General features: G+C 39.3%; 2 long non-coding RNA genes across 2 annotated transcripts; one reads left to right on the forward strand and one right to left on the reverse strand.

Annotated features, from left to right (window-relative positions):
• Positions 1 to 520: 520 nt before the first annotated feature.
• LOC140589075 (uncharacterized) lies at positions 521 to 1,234 on the reverse strand. The gene is made up of 3 exons (XR_011990270.1): positions 1,041 to 1,234; positions 768 to 927; positions 521 to 644 (listed from the first exon to the last, which is right to left on the reverse strand). It is a non-coding gene; the product is annotated as an uncharacterized lncRNA (long non-coding RNA).
• A 7,616-nt stretch (positions 1,235 to 8,850) lies between these two features.
• Positions 8,851 to 9,916, forward strand: LOC140589076 (uncharacterized). The gene is made up of 3 exons (XR_011990271.1): positions 8,851 to 8,932; positions 9,125 to 9,254; positions 9,400 to 9,916. It is a non-coding gene; the product is annotated as an uncharacterized lncRNA (long non-coding RNA).
• The last annotated feature ends 473 nt before the right edge of the window (positions 9,917 to 10,389 follow it).

Raw genomic sequence — 10,389 nt, forward strand, 5'->3', positions numbered from 1 at the left:
TGCCCTTAGATGATTAACATATGCAGAAAGGTGTCAGGACATTTGTATTACCCTTTCTGTAGAGTTCCTGGAACTGCCTACTCCCCTGTAGACCAATAGTGCTGGGTGTATATTTGCATAGCATGATACAGTACCCAGTCAGGAATATGATCTTGCAGTGATCTCATACTGATCTCAGAGATTATCTCACACTATGAGTCTTCTGCGATAACACTGTGAGATCAATTTGAAATCACACATTGACCCCACGTTGATCTCATCAGTTTATCTCGTACTGTGAGATCATTATGATACCCATGTGATATCATGTTTATTATTTATAGATCAATGAAATGCATAAAAAATGTTGACCAAAGGTATTGGTTCATATATCATTTATTCAACATTCCAAAAGTATGATCCAACTGTAAAGTTTGAAGCATATTACACATGCATGTATAACACTTTAAACTGTAAGACCCGTCAAGTAAATTAGTAATCAAGGAGTGTTTTGTCCACTTTTGCGGCGAACTCTGCTTGCTGCATTTGACAGGTATATATTTCTAGCTGTTTGCCGGTCTCCCTCTTCACTGTTGTGGTAATTTCCTCCTTTCCTCGCTTTACCTTTATTTCATCAGACTCCTTGTAGAAGGATTTCACTGTTGCTGAAAAAAATATGCAACTTTTATTAAGTATAAACTTTTAATTATTTTAGAGAATAGTATCGGCAGCATTGGCAATATTATTGTATATACAGATATACAGATTTTGATCGTTTGTGTACTTACAAAAGATACATTTTTCAAAGATGTCAGGCAGACTCCTCATATTTCTTGTTCCTGTTCGGTTGTACCTGGCCATCAGGCTGTCCGTCATTGAGGCCTTGAGAATGGCACGCACAGTGTCGCCTATTGATTTTTGTCCATAAGTTGCAACCATGAACCTTATCTGAACACATAATCAAAAGGAGGCACAATGAAATATCAGATGTAACTAGATAAACGAATGGAGTGCATTAGTGTTAAATATATGTTTGCTAACATGGTTTCATGGTGCTTCACCACAAGTTTCTTAAAGTTGGGATCTTCCAGCTTGCAACAGAACTCCTCAAACTCCTCAGGTGTGTCATGAACTTTTATTGCAAACACCTCTTCCCTTTCACCTTCTGGCAAGTGTGTTACCAGAGCTGCTTTTATTTTTGTTATGTCCTCCTGCATGATTGTAGCAGTCATCCGTATCTCCTCCACGGCCTTGAATGTTTGTTAGAGTGGAAAATGTATTACTTTTATCATATTAAGTATGTGTGTTAGCATTATGTAATATATATGTATCAGCCCCTGCGTCTAGAGACAGGGCAGAACGAAGTGGTCCCTAGACGCCGAAGGATGAGAGAACAGGAACTATAACTCTGGGTGGGGAAATAGGCTTGTCAACGTGGGCAAGGAGGCCTACCCTGGGTTGTGTAGCGGTTCCTGATAAACCTTTGTCTGTAAAGGTACTAGCAGTATTAACAGTTTAAACTACGCCCCATGTAAGCCCCTCCCGCCAAGTATAAATAAAGAAGCCAAGGGACTGCCCGGTGTGACACTGAACTGAGGCGCAGATACTGTCTGTTGCATCTAAGTGAGTGGGCACCCTTGCGCAAGTAAAAGATAAGAAGTGTGCTGTCTCATAACTCCTGAGTCCGAGAAGTGCATGTGTGGAGTGGTAAGCGACAGCGCTTCCTCCACATAGGTAACGGTGAGAGGGGGTCAAAGCTACGGCGCTTTCCTCCTGCTCCCGAACATAAAACTTGGTCCTTCGAGCCGGATCCGAGAGGAACCCAGAAGACGCCGACCAGTCCGCCGACGAACAACACCGAAAACTGTCGACAGTCTCACTCACAGAGAGTGTGTGAAAGACCTGTGACGTGAATTCGTCTACAGGCCGGTGGTTAGGACCGTTCCCGGCGGCTGGGGCGACGTCTGATGGGCCTCCGGACAAGAACTAGAAGCACTTCGTGAAGGATCAGGTGAGAAGCACGACGTTGCAACGTAAATAGAAGCAGGAGTGGGTTGAAAGACCAGTAGACGGTCCACACGCCTGCCCTGGGTGCAACAACATACTGGTGACCAAGGGATAAAGGACGGGTTTCATCCCTGAAAACTGATACCGCTGCCTCCGTATGAGACAGTAGAAGGCCGTGTCAGTGTCCTCCCAAGGTCTCGTGCCAGGGACTTGCACCTAGGAGTTATTATTTTTGGCAAAATGGGACAGAGTCAGAGCAAAGTAGAATTGGCGGGAGATGGAAAAATTTATGGAAGCATACAAAGTAGGAGCAGGAGTCGTGAGTAATCGGAAATGGCAGAAAAGATATAAATTTCCTGGAAATCTGAATACAGGGGACATTCTAAAACTGCAGACCGAGTTAAAATTAGATATACTGGCCAGTTGCCGTTCAGAGAAAGATAAAGCACAGAAGAAGGGAGAATACATGCTGTCTGAAGCTTGGTTAGAGCAAAGCGAGGAAGGAGAAACAGAAAAACAAAAAAAAGGGAAGTTACAAGCAGCATTGGTTAAAATAGATGAGGAGACATCGCCCACTGCTCCCCCGCATGTGCCCGCGGCTGCGCCACTAGGGCCACAGCCACCACCCTATCATAATCAAAACGAGCCTGCACCTTTGCAAGCGGCTCAGGGAGCGGAGGGAGAGAGACCAAGGTTACATGAAACCAGGGCGACAGATCCACAACTGCAAAAAACGCATAAACCCTGAAAGTCGGAGAGTTCAGTGGCATGCAATAGAATCAGATGAGGAAGATGAGCTTCTCGCCCCGATGGTGGAAGTGGCTAATCCAAGAATAGCCCCGGGTGAAGATGGCTTAGCCCCACCAGCCACCATATTAGTTTACCGCCCATGGACAGCAGAAGATAGGGCAGCCGCCCTGAAAGGCATCCCTGCCGTAGAGGACGGTGTGCCTGAGTTCTGGACAGCTATGACGGAACTACAGGCCAGCTCTCACCTTAATGGGAGAGAATAATTCCGCTGTTTTAGACAGGTCCTAAATCACAAATGCGAAGACTTGGGACAGTTTGTGAGCTGCGCATCACACCCAAAACTTAAATATACGACGCAGCCAGGGACAGAATGGAGTTATAATAAGGGGAAAAATATTTGGCGATTTCCCCTAGGGTGGAGAGTACCCATAACACCCACTGCCCACATGGAGGACCCAGCTTGATTAATAGCAGCAACTCCAACGGTAGAAAACGAAGAATTAGCGGAAATACCGAAAGAGTTGTGGTCCTCCTCCCCCACGGACGTAGGGATAGTGAAAGGATTCCCTCCACATAAGGTAAAACTGAAAGCTCAACAAGAACTTATAGTTAGGCAATACCCGTTGAAGCCTGAAGCCGAGGCAGGGATAGCGCCAGTCATACAAGATATGCTAAAGTCAGGAATTCTAAGAGAAGCACCCGAGGCCACCTGCAACACCCCCATCTTTCCAGTACAAAAAGGCCAGACGGGGAGGTGGAGGATGGTGCAGGACTTAAGGCCCATAAACAATATAGTGCAGCACGCGGCACCAGATGTTCCCAATCCGCATTTATTACTGCTTAACTCCCTCACGGGAGATAAGAAGTGGTTCTCAGTGATAGATTTGAGTAATGCCTTTTTCTCAGTGCCACTACATGAGGACTCGCAACATTTATTCGGGTTCACCTACAAAGGGAAGAAATATACTTACACTAGATTACTGCAAGGTTTTTCTGAAAGCCCACATGTGTACACAATGGCCCTCCGCTTCTCTATGCAAATGTGCCCAGTGCTGGAACACAGCCAAGTACACTCAAAAAAATATTTAGGCCTAATATTTAGGATTTATGTAATTTAATTGCATATAAAATTTCCATGCATTTGGATTACATAGTTTTAAAGAAAGCAAATTAATAAACGTAATATAATGTGTATTCATCAGTTTAATATAAATAAAACAATTACGAATGAGATTTATGTAATTGTGTTAATATGTCCAATGTTTTTTAAATAGATAACTAAGCTTATGCATTTACAATACATACAATTTGTTTTAAATTCATATGAACCATATTTATGTATAAATTTTTAATAAAGATTACATAAAACTCATTAATAAATTCAAAATGTTTAAAATGCATTTATAGAAATTATATTTATGCAATTCTCCCAATGGATCAAATGTAAAAAAAGACAACTGTTTCACATTTTAACCATTTATTGATATTGAAATGCATGTAATACTACACAGCAAATGTGCCAGTGTTAAATTAGCACTGCATGGTGTCTATATGGGTCCACACCATTCAGTGTTACCTTTAACACTTTACAGTGTGCAGTGAGTGTTCTTTTTACAGTATTAATCTTTATTAACTGTAATAGTGTTCAATTTACACCATAGGGTAAATCAATGAGTCTCCACCTCCACATATCTGACCCATTTTAATATGCGCACAAGTCAGGAGGATCAGAAGAGACAGCCCAGATTTACCCACCATCATGAGAAAGACTTTGACCAACATAGCCTTTTCTCTTTTGATGCTAGTTTTATTTCAGTTCAGTTTTTATACCCAAAGAACTGTGTTCATGTAAGTTAGAAGACATTAAAAAGTTGTTGTTATAAATGTATTTATTCAAGCATCAATGAGGTGTTTACAGTTATGGTAAGAAAGATAAATGGGCTGAGAAAAGGTGAGAGCATCTTAATGTGTGAAGGAGTGTATTTCTGCTAAAGCATATATAATGTGTGGTGGCTGAAATGCGTTTAGACCACAACTTGGGATAGAAGAACAAATCAAATCACTTTGCTCATTTAATATTCAGATTTTCATTAAGCTTAATTTTTAGAAACCCACCACGATTGAGGATGGTATGGCACTGATATTAGTCTTTAGCACATTTCTGTTATTAGTTCTTTTGGGTTGCCTGTGTATCTTTGTTTGTCTGAGTAGTGTGTTTCTTGTTTATGTGCATCCCCACAGAAACCTCAACTGTAGAGGTACATATGTCCTTTCTAGAAAGCCTAGACTTAGAAGAGAAATAAAATTACTGGTTTTTCATAGTACACTCAAAAAAATATTTAGGCCTAATATTTAGGATTTATGTAATTTAATTGCATATAAAATTTCCATGCATTTGGATTACATAGTTTTAAAGAAAGCAAATTAATAAACGTAATATAATGTGTTTTCATCAGTTTAATATAAATAAAACAATTACGAATGAGATTTATGTAATTGTGTTAATATGTCCAATGTTTTTTAAATAGATAATAACTAAGCTTATGCATTTACAATATATACAATTTATTTTAAATTCATATGAACCAGATTTATGTATAAATTTTTAATAAAGATTACATAAAACTCATTAATAAATTCAAAATGTTTAAAATGCATTTATAGAATTTATTTTTAGTTCTTATTCTTATATCTGATATTCTTTTCTTTTATGTTCTTGTCCTGTGTCTATGTGTGACCGTCTGTAGTAACATGAGCAATTTCCTCCGGGATAAATAAAGTTTTTCTGATTCTGATTCTGATTCTGAAATTATATTTATGCAATTCTCCCAATGGATCAAATGTAAAAAAAGACAACTGTTTCACATTTTAACCATTTATTGATACTGAAATGCATGTAAAACTACACAGCAAATGTGCCAGTGTTAAATTAGCACTGCATGGTGTCTATATGGGTCCACACCATTCAGAGTTACCTTTAACACTTTACAGTGTGCAGTGAGTGTTCTTTTTACAATATTAATCTTTATTAACTGTAATAGTGTTCAATTTACACCATAGGGTAAATCAATGAGTCTCCACCTCCACATATCTGACCCATTTTAATATGCGCACAAGTCAGGAGGATCAGAAGAGCCATCCCAGATTTACCCACCATCATGAGAAAGACTCTGACCAAAAAGGACCTTACAACTTTTTCTTATTTTGTATTGAAACTTTGCTGGCTCATTTCTGACTGTTGTTGGAGAGTCACAAGCTATGCTCTTGATGGCTTTTTCTGCCCCAGATGTGTGTTTTTGTAACATGTTAACATCAAGGCTGAAGAAGAACTCTTGTAGATGTATTGAGCACATCTCCTGAGTGGTATTTGTTTTGTAAGAATATGGTTGTATTTGATGGCTGGTCCTGCCCTTGGATGATGTATTTGCATAACATGATACGGTACTGTCTTTGACTTGAGTTTTTTTTTTTATTATTCACCGTGATTGTGATGAATAGGGCAAGAGAACAAAAAATGGCTTTTGTGCGACTAGGCTATATAGTTTAGCTTCTATGGCTTATCTAGAGAAGGCATGTTACTATGAAAAACCAGTTATTTTATTTCTCTTCTAAGTCTAGGCTTTCTAGAAAGGACATATGTACCTCTACAGTTGAGGTTTCTGTGGGGATGCACATAAACAAGAAATACACTACTCAGACAAACAAAGATACACAGGCAACCCAAAAGAACTAATAACAGAAATGTGCTAAAGACTAATATCAGTGCCATACCATCCTCAATCGTGGTGGGTTTCTAAAAATTAAGCTTAATGAAAATCTGAATATTAAATGAGCAAAGTGATTTGATTTGTTCTTCTATCCCAAGTTGTGGTCTAAACGCATTTCAGCCACCACACATTATATATGCTTTAGCAGAAATACACTCCTTCACACATTAAGATGCTCTCACCTTTTCTCAGCCCATTTATCTTTCTTACCATAACTGTAAACACCTCATTGATGCTTGAATAAATACACTTATAACAACAACTTTTTAATGTCTTCTAACTTACATGAACACAGTTCTTTGGGTATAAAAACTGAACTGAAATAAAACTAGCATCAAAAGAGAAAAGGCTATGTTGGTCAAAGTCGTTCTCATGATGGTGGGTAAATCTGGGCTGTCTCTTCTGATCCTCCTGACTTGTGCGCATATTAAAATGGGTCAGATATGTGGAGGTGGAGACTCATTGATTTACCCTATGGTGTAAATTGAACACTATTACAGTTAATAAAGATTAATACTGTAAAAAGAACACTCACTGCACACTGTAAAGTGTTAAAGGTAACACTGAATGGTGTGGACCCATATAGACACCATGCAGTGCTAATTTAACACTGGCACATTTGCTGTGTAGTATTACATGCATTTCAATATCAATAAATGGTTAAAATGTGAAACAGTTGTCTTTTTTTACATTTGATCCATTGGGAGAATTGCATAAATATAATTTCTATAAATGCATTTTAAACATTTTGAATTTATTAATGAGTTTTATGTAATCTTTATTAAAAATTTATACATAAATATGGTTCATATGAATTTAAAACAAATTGTATGTATTGTAAATGCATAAGCTTAGTTATCTATTTAAAAAACATTGGACATATTAACACAATTACATAAATCTCATTCGTAATTGTTTTATTTATATTAAACTGATGAATACACATTATATTACGTTTATTAATTTGCTTTCTTTAAAACTATGTAATCCAAATGCATGGAAATTTTATATGCAATTAAATTACATAAATCCTAAATATTAGGCCTAAATATTTTTTTGAGTGTACGCTGGACATCGATGGCGGTTGTTCCCACAAGTTTCCATCTGCTTCACCAAGGTCGCAGAAAATTACAGAGTCCATTGCCTACTTTATTTGTCAGGATTTGAGACCGTATTCAGTGGTGGAAAACCCCGGCTTTAGGCGCATGGTGAACGCGATGGAGCCCCGCTATCCTATTCCAACCTGCGAACACCTCACCAAGGTTTGCATTCCCCGGCTGTACGCTCAGACAAGGGCACACGTTAAAGCCTCCCTGGCCAGCACGGAGAGAGTTGCCCTGACGTGCGACGGCTGGACCTCGCGCACAACTGAAGCATATGTCACCATCACGGCCCACTTCATCAACGAGGAATGGGAGCTCGTTACGTATGTTTTACAAACCAGGGACATGCCCGAGAGCCACACCGGACACAACCTGGCAGAACATCTGAGAAAGGCCATCGCTGAGTGGGGAATCGCAGAAAAGGATCCAGTAATCGTCACTGACAATGCGTCAAATATGACAATCGCAGCTGAGGAGGCAGCATTCACACTTCATGTCAAATGTTATGCTCATACACTAAATCTAGCTGCACAACGTGCCCTCAAAATCACAGCAGTCACACGCCTGCTGGGAAGGGTGAGACGCATTGTGAGTTTCTTCAGACGGAGCACCACAGCCAACCACATGCTGAAAGAGAAACAGAGGCTTCTACGACTACCAGAGCATGACGGATGATGACGGATGTAGTTACCAGGTTAGTGTGTGGTTACTTTTCAATATTTTATTTTGTTTTTTTATTAATTATTAATTTATTAATTACATTATTATTTAATTTGTTTAGTCTTTTATGTAAAGCATCCATGCTGTCTATAAATAAAATAGAAATAAAGTATATTTCTTTTATTTAACTACAGATGGAATAGTGCGCATGACATGCTGGAAAGATTCCTGAAGCAACAACCGGCCATCTGCGCAACCCTGCTCTCGAGTGAAGTCAGGAAGACAGAGAAAGATCTGTGCACACTGACTGAGTCGGACGTGACAACAGCTGAAGAAGTAGTCAGCGCTTTGAAGCCCATGAAAGAGGCTACACAGTACATGTCCAAGGAGAAGACCCCCACACTGTCAGTCGTCGCACCCCTCCAGGACACACTGATCAACGGACTGAAACCGATCGAAGGTGAATCTGCAGTCATAAAAGAGATGAAGGCTGCCATGGCTGGGGATCTTCAGAAGAGGTACATTGACCTCAAGGCAACTCTCCATGCATGTTCAGCGATGGATCCCAGATTCAAAAGTCTTCCCTTCCTGACTGAAGATGAAAGACAGGTAGTTTATGATGGACTGATTGTAGAGGCTGCAAGACTGAGCATGCAGCCATCAGAGGTATGGTAAGGCAGTGATGGTACTGCTAGTTTAAAAGGCAAATCCTACATCATTTTAAAATAGATAAATATTAAATAGTTTTAAAAGCATAATTAAATACTATAATGTTAACAGGTTTAAAGGCATATTTAATATAGTAATTAAAAGATTTATACAATAAAAGCTCATGAATTTCATTTCATGTTGACTTAGTCACTTTGGAGTGTGGATGAAGAGGGCACAGCAAATGCTCATGCTGATGATGAGGGGATGGCATCTAAAGAAGATGATGAAGACGCTGTGGATGAAGGAGAGCAATTCATGGAAGGAGTGAGCAGTCAAGGTCAGTAGTATTACCCATTGTTATCCAGTGAAGCGCACTGTGTTGTCTGAACTTCTGTGTAGGAATTATGGAATGTGCTTAACTATAAAGTAATATATAAATATAAGTAATGTTTTTTTTGTTTTTATTGTTTATTTATTTGAAGGTCAGCATCCTCCACCCAGGAATCCAAGGCCGTCTTGTCCACTGGCTGCCCTTCTTGGTGAACGATACGGTGGTGGTGCAGCACGAACCAAGAAAAATACCCAAGAGGACGAGGCCAAGGAGCAGATGACCCGCTACAAGGAGGCAGATCTCCTGGAAGTGAAAGAAGATCCACTGGTCTGGTGGAAGGAGCACCAGTGTCAGTATCCACTCTTGTCACAACTAGCTAAAAGGTACCTCTGTATCCCTGGCACTAGTGTTTCCTCTGAGAGGGTCTTTTCCACCGCCGGAGATATCATCACTGCTCAGAGAAGTGCACTTCTCCCAGAGCATGTGGATCAAATTATTTTCCTGAACAAAAATCTGAAGACAATGTAGATCACTTGGTCTGCAGTTATGTGGAGAGGAGAGTTTGTTTAGTGTTCACTTAAGGCCTTAAGCTACTTTGCTAAGATGGGTACAATTTTTTTCAACTTGAATTATTGTCTGGCTGCCATGGTTTATTTTTTCTGCTGGCTAGACTGGCTACCTCACATACGTGTAGGCTTACAGGCCATAAAATACTCTGCTAAGTTTTAAGTTGAATGTTCTTAGTGACTTGAATTATTTGATGTTTTGGAAAAGCCATGGTACTACTATGTTTACTTACATGGCAGCTAGACTGGCTACCTCATGTTCATTGTCAAGCTAAAAAGATGTCAAAGAAACTGTTCAGAACAGGCCACTTGCACTTTAACTCTCCATTGTTAATTGCAAATTGCAATGTTGCACTTTATTTACTTTTCAAAGGCTTGTAAGCTACAGTTTGCACTGTTTCAATAAATGGAACTAATTTTCTCAACACATCTTTGATTAATTTTGTCCAGCATTTATTTTGCAAGCTGTCTGATGTTTTTTGAGTTTATTTCAATTAATTCAATCCAAGTAAATGAAACACTCACAAGATGTCACCAAAATCACTCTGTCTCTTTTAAATCTATCAGAAAATGAT

The sequence above is a fragment of the Paramormyrops kingsleyae genome, chromosome 4 (assembly GCF_048594095.1).
Source record: "Paramormyrops kingsleyae isolate MSU_618 chromosome 4, PKINGS_0.4, whole genome shotgun sequence".
NCBI classification, from domain to species: domain Eukaryota; kingdom Metazoa; phylum Chordata; class Actinopteri; order Osteoglossiformes; family Mormyridae; genus Paramormyrops; species Paramormyrops kingsleyae.